This window comes from Ascaphus truei, chromosome 4, assembly GCF_040206685.1.
Source record: "Ascaphus truei isolate aAscTru1 chromosome 4, aAscTru1.hap1, whole genome shotgun sequence".
NCBI classification, from domain to species: domain Eukaryota; kingdom Metazoa; phylum Chordata; class Amphibia; order Anura; family Ascaphidae; genus Ascaphus; species Ascaphus truei.
In genome coordinates, this window is record NC_134486.1 from 405311922 (window position 1) to 405328934 (window position 17013).

Below are 17013 nucleotides of genomic sequence, written 5' to 3' on the forward strand. Positions count from 1 at the left end.
ATTACAGCCGGAGAAGATTACTTTCAGTCGATTCCTCGTTTTTAAATGTAGCCACATTTAATAAAAATCCAAAAAGAACATCAATACGTCAAAGACTTTCATAGTATTTTATGGCTATGATAAGGTTGCACAGGAGAAATACAAGGTACTGTATATCCCATAGACCAGGACTGGCCAACTCCAGTCATCAAGGGCCACCAACAGGTCAGGTTTTCAGGATATACCTGCTTCAGTACAGGTTGCTCAGTCAAAGACTGCGGCACTGATTGAGCCACCTGTGCTGAAGCAGGGATATCCTGAACGCCTGACTTATTGGTGGCGCTTGAGAACTAGAGTTGCCCCCCCCCCCCCCACCCTGCACTAGATGATAATGTCATCCTCCCAGGAGAGGATCAATAATATCTTTCTTCTCCAACACGTTCTACTCAGAAGATAACCAGGCTCTGGGGGAGAGGCACAGATCTTACTCATTGCCAGACAGAAGAGGCAGGTAAATAATTCATGAACATCTGATACTGCACCAAATCCCACTGAGAAGATAAGGGCACGGCGGGAGTGAGTCACTTCCTTCCAGTCAGGTCTGACTCTCCTTTCAGTTTCTTCTTGTAGACATAAAATACAAAGCGTGACTTACACTCTTCGTCGGTTCCCTGAACTGTAGGGTGCACAAGTGGTCATTACAAAACCACACGCATCTTTATAGCAACCTGGGATGTGCGAGTTGAGACTTACACTCATTGGGGGTGATTCACTAAGCTCCGATTAATTCCGCGGAAATGGGAAAAATTAGCTCGGGCGCAAAAGGGTGAAGCCAAATGCGCTATTCACTAAGGCTTCTTGGCGCGTTTTCGGCCTGCCTTGGCAAAAAGTGCCATATCGCGCGAGCACCTTCCCCCCCCCCCCCCCCCCGCTATCGTACTTAAAGTTAGATAGCACGATAACTGATATAAATAAAGCAGCCTGTAAGAACTGCATGGAGACGCTGCGTCTCAATACACGGCTCTTACAGGCGATCGTGCTGTACAAATATTATTTTTAATAATAGTGTAGATGAGCAGGGGGTCTCCTGAGCTGAACCGCATTGGTTTCTGCCTCGGGGACCCCCTACTTCAGGAAATACAGGCCCCGTTATGGGGTGCCGGTATCCCCTGCAGAATTTAAATGTCCCAGTCACGTGACGCGGGAGCTTTACAAGTGCAGGGGATACCGGCACCCCATAACGGGGCCTATATCTCCTGAAGTAGGGGGTCCCCGGACCTGAAACCAATGCGGTTTAGCTCAGGAGACCCCCTGCACATGTACACTATTATTAAAATACCAATACCAATAAATAATAATTCATTACCATAGCGGATAGCCGCTATGTTAACGAAGCTGCATTAATGTAAATTGTATTAATATTGTGCGGGAGCAGGGGGTCTCCTGAGCTGAACCGCATTGATTAATGGCTTAGGGACCCCCTGCTTCCCGAGTTAGAGGCCCCGGTATGGGGCATCAGATGCCAGTGTCGCCGCCATCTTTATAGCGTCCAAGACGCAACGTGGGCTCTATAAAGATGGTGGCGACACTAGGGTCTGTAACTCGGGAAGCAGGGGGTCCCGGAACCACAAATCAATGCGCTTCAGCTCAGGAGACCCCCTGCTCCCACACACTATTAATAAAAATACATTAAAACAGCTTCATTACCTTAGCGGCAACCGCTTGTATACTAGTATAGTATCTAGTATACCATGTTACAGAGGCTTGGGGGAGTACGGATGTGACGTCAGCCAAAGGCCGTCACATGGTACTTGAGCCAATCAGAGTTGGGATTGAGTTCCCACGCTCTGATTGGCTACCATACCATGTGACGCCGGCCATCTTTGTTTGGATGACGTCATCTTAAAGGCAAATAAAGCACAGCCATTCTGATTGGCTGGCGTCATTTCCTTTTAATGACGTCATCCAATTTTTTTGGGGGGGTTGAAAAATCACATGGTTTTCACGGCCCAATCAGGGCCGTGGTAACCATATGACGAAAATGTGACGTCACAGGCCTATAAAAGCCTATGTCGTCTCATTTTTCAGCCAGAGCCGAGGAGGGAAGACCTCCGGAACAAGAAGAAGACCAGGGCGTGGCACAAGAAGATAAGAAGACCCCGGAACAAGACAGAAGAAGACGAAGAACACAGATGAAGGCCCCCGCTATGGATTACAAATAGAAGAAAGAAGACACAGACACTTTTGGATTGAAATGGTTTTTTATGTTATGGTTACCTGTTTCCAGTTGTTGGATTATTTGTTCGAGAGCATCCGGTTCACCGGGATTCGGTGAGTGGGTCATCTTATGGTAAGTAAACAAAAGAAATTTATTTTATTTTACTTTTACAGGTTTTTTTTAATTTTTTTCATGTCATCCATTTTTTTTAATGTCCATTTATTGCCCCTGAATTTATGTATGTCACTATGGATATACATACGTACAGGGACAGTCAATGGTTATATTGTATGTTTATTTTTAATGCTATTAAATTGTTTCTTATGCTCTTTTATTGCACCTGTATGTATGTATGTAAACTATAGATGGACATACATACAGGTATAATAAAAACTTGTTTGCCAAATGTTTGCTTGCCTTGTTTAGATGTTTTTTGAGTGTAATTTGCTGCTTTGTGTAAAAATGTGGTTGTAATGTAAATGTTATTTAGTCTGATGTAATTTTAAAGACTGTTTGCAATAGTTTATTTAATTGGCGTATTTTTGAAAGTTAGATTTAGTCTGATGGTGGTTACTTTGACATAGATTATTTTTCAGAATGGTTTGTTTTTAGGATTTGAATTGTGTAATTGATTTGGATTGTAATTGATTTGAGATTGGATTAATTAATTGATGGTAATTTAATTCTGTTGACTTGCTTTGTTTTTATTTAATGATTGGATTTGTATCTTGTTTGGAAAAGTTTATTTGATTTTGAGCATTGATTGGCATAGTGTACATGATGCACAATTATTTGTATTATGTACACATTGTCAAATTTACTGTTTTTATTTGCATTTCTTAGATATTGATTTGGCTTGGTGCTGTTTGATATTGGGAGCTGTGATATTTGTATTTCGGCATGTATATCCTTAACCATTTCTTTGTATATTAGTTAATCATGCGAAACGCATAGAATTGTGACGTCATCGCGCACGCACATAATGTGCGTGGTGTTCCGCTGCTAACTAAGGGACTCCTGTATACTGAGATTGCCTCTGGCACCTTGTTTTGATCAGCTGCAAGAGGTGATACCGTTACCATCTCCCACAGGTCTAAAGGCAACTGGCTTTCAGTGGGTATACATAAAGGTCTCCCCCATCCATCTCAGCTGATCTGTATCAGGAGTCTGTGTGTAAAGATACCTTTACGTGAATTTTACTCTTTATGTATTGTAAGTGTGTATTATCTACCTTACATTTATTTAAATACATTTTATTTAATCTGCATCATAAGATAATGCTCTAGAGCAGGGAGCTTTTTTCTCTTTTTTTCTATACAGTACTGGTTTGGGAGTGATTCTCCCGTGGATGAGCAGCCCCCCTCCTACATTTGGATTGGATCTGGCTATTGGGAATCTTTCCCCTTTGTTTTTCTAATGAACACCTTTTTTCACTGGACTTGTGTTTGATGGACAGAACTCTGGGATTTGTACTTGGTACTTAGAGATAAGTGTATTAGTGCATGACCTGTATGTGTTAGCGCTGCTTTGTTTTTGTTATACTGTATATATATATATATACACATATACATATACATGATGATTGGTTATCTTTGTGCTCAATACACTTTTTGCTTTGATGTAATTTGAGTGCTGTTTCTTTGCTGTCGCTTTGGTGATAGCAGCTGTTACCTATTCTTACTCTATGAAGCATGCACCTTGTCCATTGTCCATTGACAAATTTGCTTGGAGTGCCATCTGTTCTGATTGCTATATATATATATATATATATATATATATATATATATATATATATATATATATATATATATCTAAAGGAGAAAAAAACAAAAAACAGGCGCACTCATAGTGTAGTAAGAGTAAGGTTAACAAATTTATATATGGGACTGGGTAAAATATGAACTGTTCACTCACAAACGGAGAATAACAAATCGCATGTATGAGATAATACTCAATCGCCAGCATGTAGAGTGGGACCTCGACTGCAACTCCGGATAGAAAGCCGTTTTAGTCACTGTGTTGGGGGGAATCCGTGACACCAATTCTTCCGTGTATAGAGGATAACCAGGCACCTCCTTGCTGTTCAGATGTCTCACTCGTTGTAGAGGGCTTCCGGGTCAGCGTCTTCACTCGTAATGCATGGAATGCATGGAAGGCTTCCGGGTCAGCGTCTTCACTCGTAATGCATGGAATGCATGGAAGGCTTCCGGGTCAGCGTCTTCGCTCGTAGTGCATGGAATGCATGGAAGGCTTCCGGGTCAGCGTCTTCACTCGTAATGCATGGAATGCATGGAATGCTTCCGGGTCAGCCTAAACACTGACAATGCTGCAGCCGCCGTGATCGCAATGAGTCCGACTGTATGAGAATAATATCTCCGTTCTCCAAAGTGAAAAGTTCAATAATAAAACTAAAAGATACTCCAAATATTAATGCCCTACGCGTTTCGTCTTTGCAGACTTCGTCAGGGGAGATTTATGATGTATATGGTTCAATCAGTATATATAGCTGGAGTAGCCAATGACGAAATAGAACTAATTAGATAATATACAACAGGTGTCTTAAATGGGCAGATGCAAATTTAACCTGTATAGGTGCTGGTGGAACAATGTAAAATATCAGAAAATGTATATAGAGACCATTGTTAATGCTTGTTTCAGAAAAACATATATATGAAAATTATACACATATATATAAAAAATATATACAGTATGAAACATAAATATAAATAAGAATGTATACAAATATATGTATACATTCTAATCGAAGAAAAACAGACATTTAAGTCAAAAGAATACATATATGAAAAGCATAAAGAAACCCAGTATTGAAATAAAATAAATAGAATGAAGTAAAAATTAAAAATGTATAATATATAAAAAAAATACATACACAATATATATTTGCATATATATATATATATATATATATCAAGAGACCAATTATAAAAGGTACTTAAAGAGATATATATAGAACCACCATTATAACCACAATTATAGTATCTAAAAAATGGATACATGAATAAACTATATATGAGAGTACTCTGAAAAGTATACCCATATTGTAACAATGTCATAATGTCTCAGTGGCAGCCTAACCGGAGAACGAGAGACTCAGAGGATACATATAGGACAGAAATTCAGCAATAATATATATTGTGGCAATAAAATGCCATAGAGGAAAATTTGGTGCCAAAAATATTTGCACATATATATGCTATCAAATTGATGCGCAGAACAAAGAAAGGAGGAGAAGAGAAAATGATCACCGCTGCACCAGATACAGCGCGGCTTAAAATATAATAATAATCTATGTGAAAAATGTATTATTTGTAGTTCAAAATATTTGTTGATAATTATTAATAATTATTGATACGCAACAATTAATTGTGCTATATAAGTGTCTAATGAATTATAAAATATGAAAGTGAAAAATAAAAATAAAAAATGAAAAGATATATAATAATCATAATATAAAGTATATATATATAATAATAATCAAGAGTAATTGTGATGTCACAAAACACATACGAAAGATAACACCCCAGAGGGAACAAGGCTAGCTTGTTCAAACCAGACCTACTGGATGATCCATCATATATATGAACAGGAAAAACGCTAAATAACTGTGCTTATATCAATATTGTCATTGAGATCCGCTGGGTGTAATGTCCCCAAAACATACACCCAGTAGGTCTCTCTGACACAAAGTCGTTTGAATCTATCCCCTCCCAAAAGGGATGGTGAAATAGATTCAATACCCTCACGGGTGGGGGTAATGGGGGTATTTAGGCCTCCCTAGTGAGTGGTGAGTGAGGGTGGGTTAACCCCTTAAGACCCGTGGGGACCCGCGGGTGTCGGTAGTCCCGGGACCCCCGCAGGGTCAGCCGGGGACACCCGCGGGCCTGTTGTATGGATGGTGTGCCTGCAAAAAGGTAAACAAAGAAAATATTTCTAAGTCCAGCTCCTTTTGCGCCTGCCTTTAGCTGGCGCGTTTGTCAGGCGCGTTTTTAAAGGCCGATTCACTTAGCGCCGCTTTGTGAATCTCAAGTACTGGCAAAAATCAGCGCATTTGCCTGATTGGGCGCAGTTTGCGCCGAGGGCTGAAAAAATGACTTTTAAGAGCGATAAAGCGCAGTTATCACTGCTTAGTGAATCGCACTGCAGCCTTTATCGGACTTAAAGGGTACTTTGCGCTCTTAAAGCCACTTATCTGAGCTTAGTGAATCGGCCCCAATATCTGATCAGGTTACAGATACAACACAGAGGAAGATGTGCACTTATAATTGTTTATATAAAGTGCTTAGGACTTTTTTTCCCCCCTCAAAGATCTAGCTAAATTATACAAAATGTTTTTATGATTCCTTTAGTGAAACTTAAAGGAGCATTCCAAGTGGGCAGGGTTTAAAAAAATGTATTTATTTAACATCGGATTGTAGCAGGGGGTCTCCGGAGCTCAGCCCTATTCATTTCAGCTCCGGGGACCCCCTGATTCCAGACATACTTCCCTCCGAAGGGGGTGTCGCTGTCTGCTGCAAGTTTAAAGCGCCCGCATCTCGTGGGCCAATAGGAAGCCGCCGCGGATGATGTCACGGCTTCCTATTGGCCAGCAGGATGCTGGGATTTGAAAACCAGGGACAAATGGGACAAGTCAATGAAATAGGGGACAATCCTCTATATACGGGACATCTGGCAACCCTATTGTAGTCCAGCCCATGTTCTACAACTATAATAGCAGGCAGGGGAAAATGACAGAAGATAGAAGTCAAACTGTGAGCATACAGGTTAAGTATAGGGCATTAATAAAGTATTACAAGTGTAGGAGAAAGGCACTTGGTCACAAATGACTTATTAGGGAGTTACAGTGCGCAAAGGAAGTGACTGATGAGGCTATAATCGGGAGACGGAGGAAAGTCTGTCTTCAAAGTTCTGCACTAATAGCATGAAGTGGCGAGCCCAGGAAGTGAAACACACCGGGGCGGTCACGCAAGAGGTGGGAGGGTGTAAAGAAATGGGAAACGATACTCTGACAAAGACAAGGTACCATGGAGAACAAAACACTCATTATGATGCTAGAACAGCTCCTTGAGGATAGAACAGCTCCTTGAGGATAGAACAGCTCCTTGAGGAGAGAACAGCTCCTTGAGGATAGAACAGCTCCTTGAGGATAGAACAGCTCCTTGAGGATAGAACAGCTCCTTGAGGATAGAACAGCTCCTTGAGGATAGAACAGCTCCTTGAAGATAGAACAGCTCCTTGAGGAGATAACAGCTCCTTGAGGATAGAACAGCTCCTTGAGGATAGAACAGCTCATTGAGGATAAAACAGCTCATTGAGGATAAAACAGCTCATTGAGGATAGAACATCTCATTGAGGATAGAACATCTCATTGAGGATAGAACAGCTCATTGAGGATAAAACAGCTCATTGAGGATAAAACAGCTCATTGAGGATAGAACATCTCATTGAGGATAGAACAGCTCCTTGAGGATAGAACAGCTCCTTGAGGATAGAAGAGCTCCTTGAGGATAGAACAGCTCCTTGAGGATAGAACAGCTCCTTGAGGATAGAACAGCTCCTTGCAGCATGACTACAGTGAAAAGATTACAGATCAAGGTGGTGCCACTTGCTCCACAACACAGAGCACATCATTGTTCATCGGCACCTGCGGCATATGTCGGACTCTTGCTTTTTCCATGTGGTGCAGATCTCTTAGGTGCAGAGACCACCTCTCAACTGGCGGATTTATCAGATGCAAAACAAAGGAACATTGCCCCTGTTTTTGGGCCAAACTATTGATATGGCAATAAAATATTGTGCAGACTGCCGTCTCAAAGCACAGCGACGCGAAGTGATGCCGTGTGCGATACTTAATACATATCTCCCAGCGAGCTCTCTTCTATCCATACTGAGTTTAAGACAAGAGGAGATTGCTGAAACACACACAACCTTGGATCATCATACTGTATATAGTTGCATAGTAGAGGGGTGCACAAACTGGGGGGGGGGAGGCGCGGCAGTTGCAGAGGCCCTGCGCTCTACCCCAAGGCATTTAAATTAAATGCCGGAAATCGCGTGAGGCCTCTGCAACTATCCTTACTTCGTCTTCGGTGACACTTCGCCATGGCGTCAAATGACCCCGCGACGTCATTTGATGCCAGAGACAAGGTAAGGGGGGGGAGGGCGCGAGCAAGGAGGGAAGCAGGCAGGGGGCTCAGCGGGGAAAGATTGCACATCCCTGACAAAGTACATGAGGTTAAAAAAAAAGACACACGTCCATCTAATTCTGGAATAAAGAGGTTTCAGTTCTCAGACTATACATGTATATGATATTTTATAGAAGGGCACAAAGTAAGAGTATATGACAAAGCGAAGGAAAGAGCCCCGAACTAAGATCTTTATGAAATCAATACATTTAAAAGGATCATGTTGAGGTTATGACCAAAAAGATGCGGGAGGAATCGGACAGAAAATGCAAGATAGGTCATTATTCTACATTCCCCAGGGGCGAAGTGTGAGGAGCGAGCGACGGACCGAAATAAAAGCCAGAGAGGATGTGAAGGGAAAAAGAGAAGCCGTGAACTTAGCACAGAAAAGAATTGGGCACTGGTTAGGAAGAAGTCGCCCCGAAGAACGAACGGCGGGGGGAAACCTACACAAAGACGGACGAGCAGCAAGAGAGAACTGAAACAATTAAGTAACGGGGGCTTCGGGGGACGATTAAAAAAAATGCTGGAATAATAAAAGACGTGGAAGGATTTCCCAGCTGGGTAAGAGTCTACTTAAACGGCAAACATCGTTTTGCAAATGGTGCATATAATAACAAGTTGCGCCTTTAAAGATACATTGTAGCTGAAAATGAAGAAAACATTAGGGAAGCTGCCAGGAAGTGAGGAAACTAAGGGAAAAACAGAGGAAACTAAGGGAAAAACAGAGGAAACTAAGGGAAAAACAGAGGAAACTAAGGGAAAAACAGAGGAAACTAAAGGAAAAACAGAGAACCTTTTTTTTAATGTATTTTAGTGCCTGTTTAATAAGGGTGGCTATTTTTTTTTTTTAAGGTCAATGCATGGGATTGTGGGAATATTTATAGCTGTGTGGTCCCTAGGCCCGTCACAAGGGTATGTGCCGCCCTTAGGTAAGCCCAATTAATGACACACCCCCCATCCCTGCTAGGTAAGAAGCAGGGGGTCCCCGGAGATGAACCCCATTAATTTCAGCCCCGGGGACCCCTTGCTTCCTGAGATACAGACCTACTTAGGGGGTGCCGGTATCTCAGCTCAGGTTTAGGTGTCCCATCACATGGGCCAACAGGAAACTGTGACATTATATGTGGCCCCCATGTGACCGGGGGCTTTAAATCTGAGCTGAGATACCGGCATCCCCTAAGTAGGTCTGTATCTCAGGAAGAAGGGGTCCCCGGAGATGAAATTAATGGGGTTCAGCTCCGAAGAACCCCTGCTTCAATCCTACATGTATTAAAAAAAAAAAAAAAAAAAAAAAAGGATTGCTGCTACGCTCTCCCTCTGGCCGCCCCTAGGTGGCGCCTTATCTGCGTACTGCCTAGGGACGGGCCTAGCTGTATACATGGAAATGTGCCCGTAGAGATCGCCACGGGACGCAAAGCCAGTCATTGACCACGAGACCCACTTTCCATTGAAACCACAATGCACAATATTGGAATTGAGATGACGCTGTGGTATAACAAGGGACAGCAAAATACAAATATCACTTGTAAACCCATTCACATTTCAGACAGGTCTGCAATTCTGCCTTTCCCTATTATGACTGCCTGGTCACACGACCTTCCCCACAGAACTTTGCATCTTTGGTCCTCTTCTGCTGCACTGACAGCCATTTACTGAACCGCCGAGCTGAATCTTCGCTCACCGATTGGCAATTTAGCAAATTACTTATCATTGTGTAGATTGCATTGATGCACATATTAAAGGGAAAAAAATAGTGGGGGGGGATTTGGGGAGACAAAGCTGCAGTCCAAGCAATATCCTATGTGTGTTTTTTTTTATAATAAATCAGTTTTGTACAATGAGAAAATACTTGTAACTTTTTTTAAACAACTCTGAATTACATTTTTAATGTATTATAATGTAACTACCTTTTTTTGTTTCTATAGCAACCATTTACAAAGTCACATCCCTTCACTCTTCTGAAACAGGCTCTGGCACGCCCCTTTTTGAGCCCTGCCCTCTCTCTAGCAGTGCACCAATTGTATCTAGCGATTGCCTGGTCACATGATCTTCCCCACAGAACTTTGTGATATTAACATGCAAATGCATTCCACTGACTGCAGAATTCTCCTCTGCAGCCACTTCGTGACCCCCCCGAGCCGAATTTTTGCTGATCGATCACAGGAGAACGAATTGATCGGCAACGTAGCTAATTACGTATCATTGTGTGGATTGTATTGTTGCACATATTAAAGGCGAAATACATTTTTTTTTGTAAATGGCTGCTTGGACTGCTGCTTACAAAAGTGTGCGCCCCCCTGCTATAAAGCTCCCAAAATCTATTATGTGCAGCAAGTGAAATGGCAGATACTGAGAAAAGTTAAACATTTGTGTAGTGAAGAACTGTAAACACGTACAATTGTACGGTAACCACGGACCTGCCATCCAACTAAATGCAGCAATTGTCTTGCAACAGCAAAACCCCGGAGCCTTTTCAGAATAACGACTTGATGTTTACGCGCAAGAACTGCTCACAATATAAGTAATAAAGACTGCAAGCCGAGGAAGAGACCGACTACAAAAAGGCAGCTGCAGAACCCATCTGTTAACCAGGCGCGCAGCACCCAATTACATGGCGGTTTGCAAATAAAGCGCCGTGTGTTCGTAGAAACAATTGTCCATTTAATGAAAAAATAATAAGGGTTGCTATGCAAACATATTGCCTGGGAATCAAGAATCTTCCCGTGGAAGAGCATTTAATTAAATCTTAAAAAGGCGAGGGTGTTAGAAGCGGTTTCCGCAGTCTTTTAGTTTTCCTATATTCACTCGCTCGAATCTCCGAACAGAATGTCAAATAATTGTCTTTGTATTTTCAGTTTTTCATTGTTTTTTTAGTGACATTAGTGCAGATATTATCTGCGGTGGGATTCACTACTGGTAAAGCCAACATTTCTCCCAAATGCGATGCTGCACCCCCTCAAAAAAACCTATGCCCCCTGCAAAAATGAAAATATGGAAATGTGCAGTATTTCTTATTATTACTTATTTTTTAAGGAATTCAAAGTAAAGGGAAATGTAGAGAATAACGTGATATTGATTCTGGCCAGCGGATTGTGGCAGTAATATCATAGGGAGGTTTGCAAGTCCTTTATTTGACCAATATAGGGGTTTCTCTAATTGAATGATCTAATGCAGGGGTGGGCAACTCCAGTCCTCAGGGACACCAACAGGTCTTCAGGATATCCCTGCTTCAGCACAGGTGGCTCAATTAGTGGCTCAGTCTTTGACTGAGCCACCTGTGTTGAAGCAGGGATATCCTAAAAAAACATACTGGACACCTAACAAGCTCCTATTGAACCCCCAAAATGACCACAACATATATATAAGCATATGAGTGTCACAGAGGAGTGCTACTGAGCATGGCAATATATATTTAAAACCAGAGACAGAACATAAAACACAGACAAAGCTCAGTTTTAGCACATCCAGTGAGACTCATACACGGTACAGTGCCTAAATATATATGTATAAATATCTAATAAGTAAAATGGTCTTTTAGTTTGACATTTTTGGCCAAAATTGTTGTAAGCCCCTGAGCCAACGCCACGGCAGACCACATATCAGGGGTCCCTAACGCTAATATAAATTCTTAATAACCTGTGTAATAACAGGAAGAATGATTTATAGTAAATCTGTCAATATTAGTTGCAAAATTCTAAGTCTGACTGAAGCTTTTATTAACCTGTACATTACCAGGAAAAGCACTCTGTATTAGAGATGTCACAGCCAAACTGCAAGCAGGCATAGCATCTTCCACTCAGGGGAACTTGCCTGCTTGCAGTTTGGCTGTGACATCTCTAATACAGAGTGCTTTTCCTGGTAATGTACAGGTTAATAAAAGCTTCAGTCAGACTTAGAATTTTGCAATTAATATTGACAGATTTACTATAAATCATTCTTCCTGTTATTACACAGGTTATTAAGAATTTATATTAGCGTTACGGACCCCTGATATGTGGTCTGCCGTGGCGTTGGCTCAGGGGCTTACAACAATTTGGCCAAAAATGTCAAACTAAAAGACCATTTTACTTATTAGATATTTATACATATATATTTAGGCACTGTACCGTGTATGAGTCTCACTGGATGTGCTAAAACTGAGCTTTGTCTGTGTTTTATGTTCTGTCTCTGGTTTTAAATATCCTAAAAAAAAACCTGACCTGTGGGTGGCCCTTGATGACTGGAGTTATATATATGTATGTCTTTATTTATATAGTGCCATTAATGTACATAGCGCTTCACAGCAGTAATACACGTGGCAATCATATAAATAACAAATAACACATAATGGGAAGAAGGGCTTTATGACATAAAAGTGACATTTAGGAAAAGGAGTCCCTGCTCTGAAGAGCTTACAATCTAAGTGGTAAGTAGGAAGAACGTACGGAGACAGTAGGAGGGCGTTGTGGTAAGTGTGTCTGCAGGGGGCCACGGTCGATGTAAGAGGTGTAAAGTATCAGCCATGGAGCTGCTCATATGCTTTGTTAAGGAGGTGGGTTTTATGGTGGGTCTCAAGGTGGATAGAGAGGGTGCTAGTGGGATATTGAGGGGAAGTTTCCCAACCCTGATCTAAAGGATCATGTGTCTATAAGGATTTAATTGGTTATGCCTTCCCATCAGAAGATTACGTTAGACAAGCTAAAGAATATAACTGATTGAGTCTATATGAAGAGATAGTTGTAATCGACCACATGTGCTTTATTTAGAGGTTTATGATGTTTTACAGCGTGACATAAGTCTGCATTGACATATGATCAAGTGTTCGACCCTTTGTAAAGGCATTCAAAGGCACGCTGTGAGATACACAACATCGGGCACAATAGATGTGTGCCATTAGAAATAATAACCAATGTTGTCACATAACATTTATGATGATTTAAAAATGGATCAAAAAGCTAGTCCTTCTCTGTAAGTGAAACGAGCACATTTCCCATGCGCTCTGTATTTCATGGTGTGCCTCGGAGAGCCTCGTCATTGGAGCTTGGCTTTTGCCTCCTACAATGAGTACCCTGCTGTTCATTTTCCATTGAGTACTGTGCAGAACCCCATTCTTTAGTTTAAGCTGTGAACTCCACTGATGAAGTTGTTTGATCATTTAAAAGTGCATTTGGATTAACCGTTTAAAAATATTCAGACCGAAGAAAAGAAATCGACAAGCTTGACACCAGAGCACGAACTATCTATCGCTAACAAATGCCATCTACTGTAGCTGTTTGTTTCCTGCAAATCCTCTTAACCATGGAAAAAGACCCTTTAGGCATCCTGAGCCGAGTGTGTTATTCTATTGCTATAAATGTTTAAGGGTATGATACTGTAACTACGATGTCTCTATTGCGCATACTATCTTTTGGGAAAAGAACACGAAATGATTTGGCAGAAAGAAAATCGTATCATTTAAATGCAAACTGGGAGTTCCAGCAGCTACTATCATTTCTCACCTGTTACCTGCTACAGAATGTTATTAGTATTATTGCTTCTCTTAAAGTTGAACTCCCTTTTAATTGACAAAAAAAATAACAATGCTTCTTCAAAATTGCCTCCATTGTGAATTTAGCAAAAACCGCTTCATAATTCAATCCTGGGCACAATAATCTTGAAAATGTGTAAAACGTTTAATCAGTTAATCTCACCCATAATGTACAGTGGGAATTATAAGTATATCACATAGTTACATAGTTACATAGTAGAAGAGGTTAAAAACAGACATATGTCCATCAAGTTCGACCTATGCTAAATTTAGACAACAGATATTTTATCCTATGTTTGTATTTACAGTATATTGATCAAGAGGAAGGCAAACAAGAAACCCCAGCGAATAAGATAATTGTGGATGTAATGCTAGTAGCTGTCAGGTCCAAAATGTAAAAAGCTATTTGAATATAGGATATTTTCACTAAAGGTATGATAGTGATTATCGATAGTTAACATGCATTTAATAAAATGGCCATTAATGATCATTAATGGCTATCAGAGATTAGTAAACAGACCCTTAATATGTGTGTGTGCGTGAGTGTGTGTACACACACACTGTATGTATGTATGCATGTGTATATATATATATATATATATATATATATGCAAATATAGCTGTATGCTCATCTGCATGTCTTAGGCAGGTCTGCAACCCCGCCTTTCCCCATTATCACCCAGCATACAGCACTTCCACTGCAGCAAGGGATTCTGGGAAATGACATGCAAATGAGCACACAGTGTCACTTTTTGCCTCAATAACCATTTTTAACATGGTTCCCTATAATGGGGAAAGGTGGGGTTGCAGACCTGCCTAAGACATGCAGATGAGCATACAGCTATATTTGCATATTTGCTTTCCTGTGGAGGGTTTTTGTCACTTTTTTTACTCACCATAACTTAACTCAGTATTATGTTTTATATATATATATATATATATATATATATATATATATATATATATATATATATATATATATATATATGCAGTGGTCGATAAATCACCAAAAAATCTACTCGCCGAACAAAAAAATCTACTCGCCACCTAGTACCAAACGTGTGCTGCTTGGGCCAATAGGAGCTCGCCACGATGTTAAATCCATTCGCCCGGGGCGTGCAAATGTATAGGTTTGTCGAACACTGTATATATGTATACATATATATATTATTTTTTAAGTGTTCTGATGTTATTACATGGCTGTGTGCTTTACTTATAATGAACTGCTACTATTGTACAGAACAGCACCTTTTAAATAAAACCCGGTTGATAAAAAGCTGCTATCTTTATTGTGTATTAAATATCAGCTAATGAAACAGCCAGTGCGGTAAACGAGCTGGGGCTTAACAGTCCTTGCACATTACAAGTCAGGTCCGGGATCTGCTATTTTTAGCTTCTGGTCTCAAGCTAAATATAGACACTGCCAGACTTTTGATCAAGTGAGGTGCAGAGGGGACTTCAATGCCAAATGACCAAGGCTGCTGGTGACGTTGATCACTGTAAAGCTAGCGTTAATCATTCTGACAGATTACAATAAGATCATTTCCCAAATAACTCAGGAAGTACGTTTTTGTCAAGGTGTGACAGTATTCCAAGGTCACCTTCAACACACACACCTTGTGCAGCAAGCTAAAGCCACGGCCATGTGCTGATAAGTGCTGGACATGTAATAGCCGGCACATGAAGCAATATATAAAACATAGATATTTTAACTAGGACTCCTGCAGATCGCCAGTTTATTTGTTTAGAAAATGTGTTACCAGGAAGTAATACATTGAGAGTTACCTCTCGTTTTCACGTATGTCCTGGGCACAGAGTTATGATGACAAATACATGGTTACAAATACATGGTTACATAAGTGAACAGGGTATACAATATATACAAGACATTGCATGAACAGTTAAAGATAATATATATTACAGGCGTATGTAACAGTTACAGACCAGATTAAAATGTGAGACAGCCTTAGTTTTGAAAGTTTGGTGGCGGCTGTGAGAGTCTCCGGTAGACTGTTCCAGTTTTGGGGTGCATGGTAAGAGCAATCAACAATGCTCATTTATTTCATTCATTTATCTATTTTAATGGGACCTCCCAATGTAGGACAGCATTGGTCCCACAAAAGGGATATACATAACTTTTTTTACCTTGTAAAAAACTTTAACCACTTCCTTACAGTATTTAACAGAATTCAAGCTCAATGGTATTATAATACACTTTGAGCAGTGGATTTCCAACGGTGTCCGAATATTAATTATGGATTTTGTTAAGTTTTGTGTAGGAACTGACAATAGCATCAATCAAATATAATACAATTGAGGGTAACGTAGCAAAGGACAGGTCATAGCTGGCATGGACAAAATAAACATTTGGTAATTCCAAGATACAAGTTGTTTCCAAGTTGTTTCCTAATCACTGCCAGTCACCAGTTAAATAGATTGGGTGTACTATTTATATGTCTTAAGTGAACTGCACAGAGGTGTTTTTGTCCTTATAATAGGAGTATACCTCATATTCTTCTCTACACTTTCTATTTTTTTCATGAACTGCATTGTGCAAGAGTGACAAGTACCAGAGCCAAGGAGGACTCTATTTGGCAAAGATCTGCTTTTAAATAGTTACTGTGGGTGATGCATTTAGATGAATATTATGCAAGGATGACATGTAATCTAGTATTGATCATGAATCCAAAAAGTGGAACTCCTGAAAAGGAATGAAGTTGAGAACTCTAAACTCAGCAAACGATGCATCTCGATAGGATGGTGAAGAAACTGTTTGGCATTATAGTTTTATTTAAAGTGTGATGATATCCCTCATGGTACCTAGGTTCTTTTTAGATCCCAAACAGGTGCGCCGACGAGTATTCTAAAACTTATCTGGGGCAATCACCAACAAGACCCAGGTACATGCTGGGTACCTGCTGGGTACATGCTGCAACATTCCAGTGACATTTCAGTGACAGACTAATGGCCCATCGGATGAACACAGTGGGGGTCCCTGGCAGTCCCATTCAAACTGGGTATGAAAGGGTATGTTCCTGATCATCAGAAATTCCAAAAGTTTGGAAACACAAGTCAATGGATTTTACCACTATCAATTTGTATTT

General features: G+C 40.6%; 1 protein-coding gene across 1 annotated transcript in view; it reads right to left on the minus strand.

Annotated features, from left to right (window-relative positions):
- Nucleotides 1-17013, minus strand: part of XKR6 (XK related 6) — a 308599-nt gene that overhangs the window by 166185 nt on the left and 125401 nt on the right. The gene's annotated exons all lie outside the window — the stretch shown is intronic.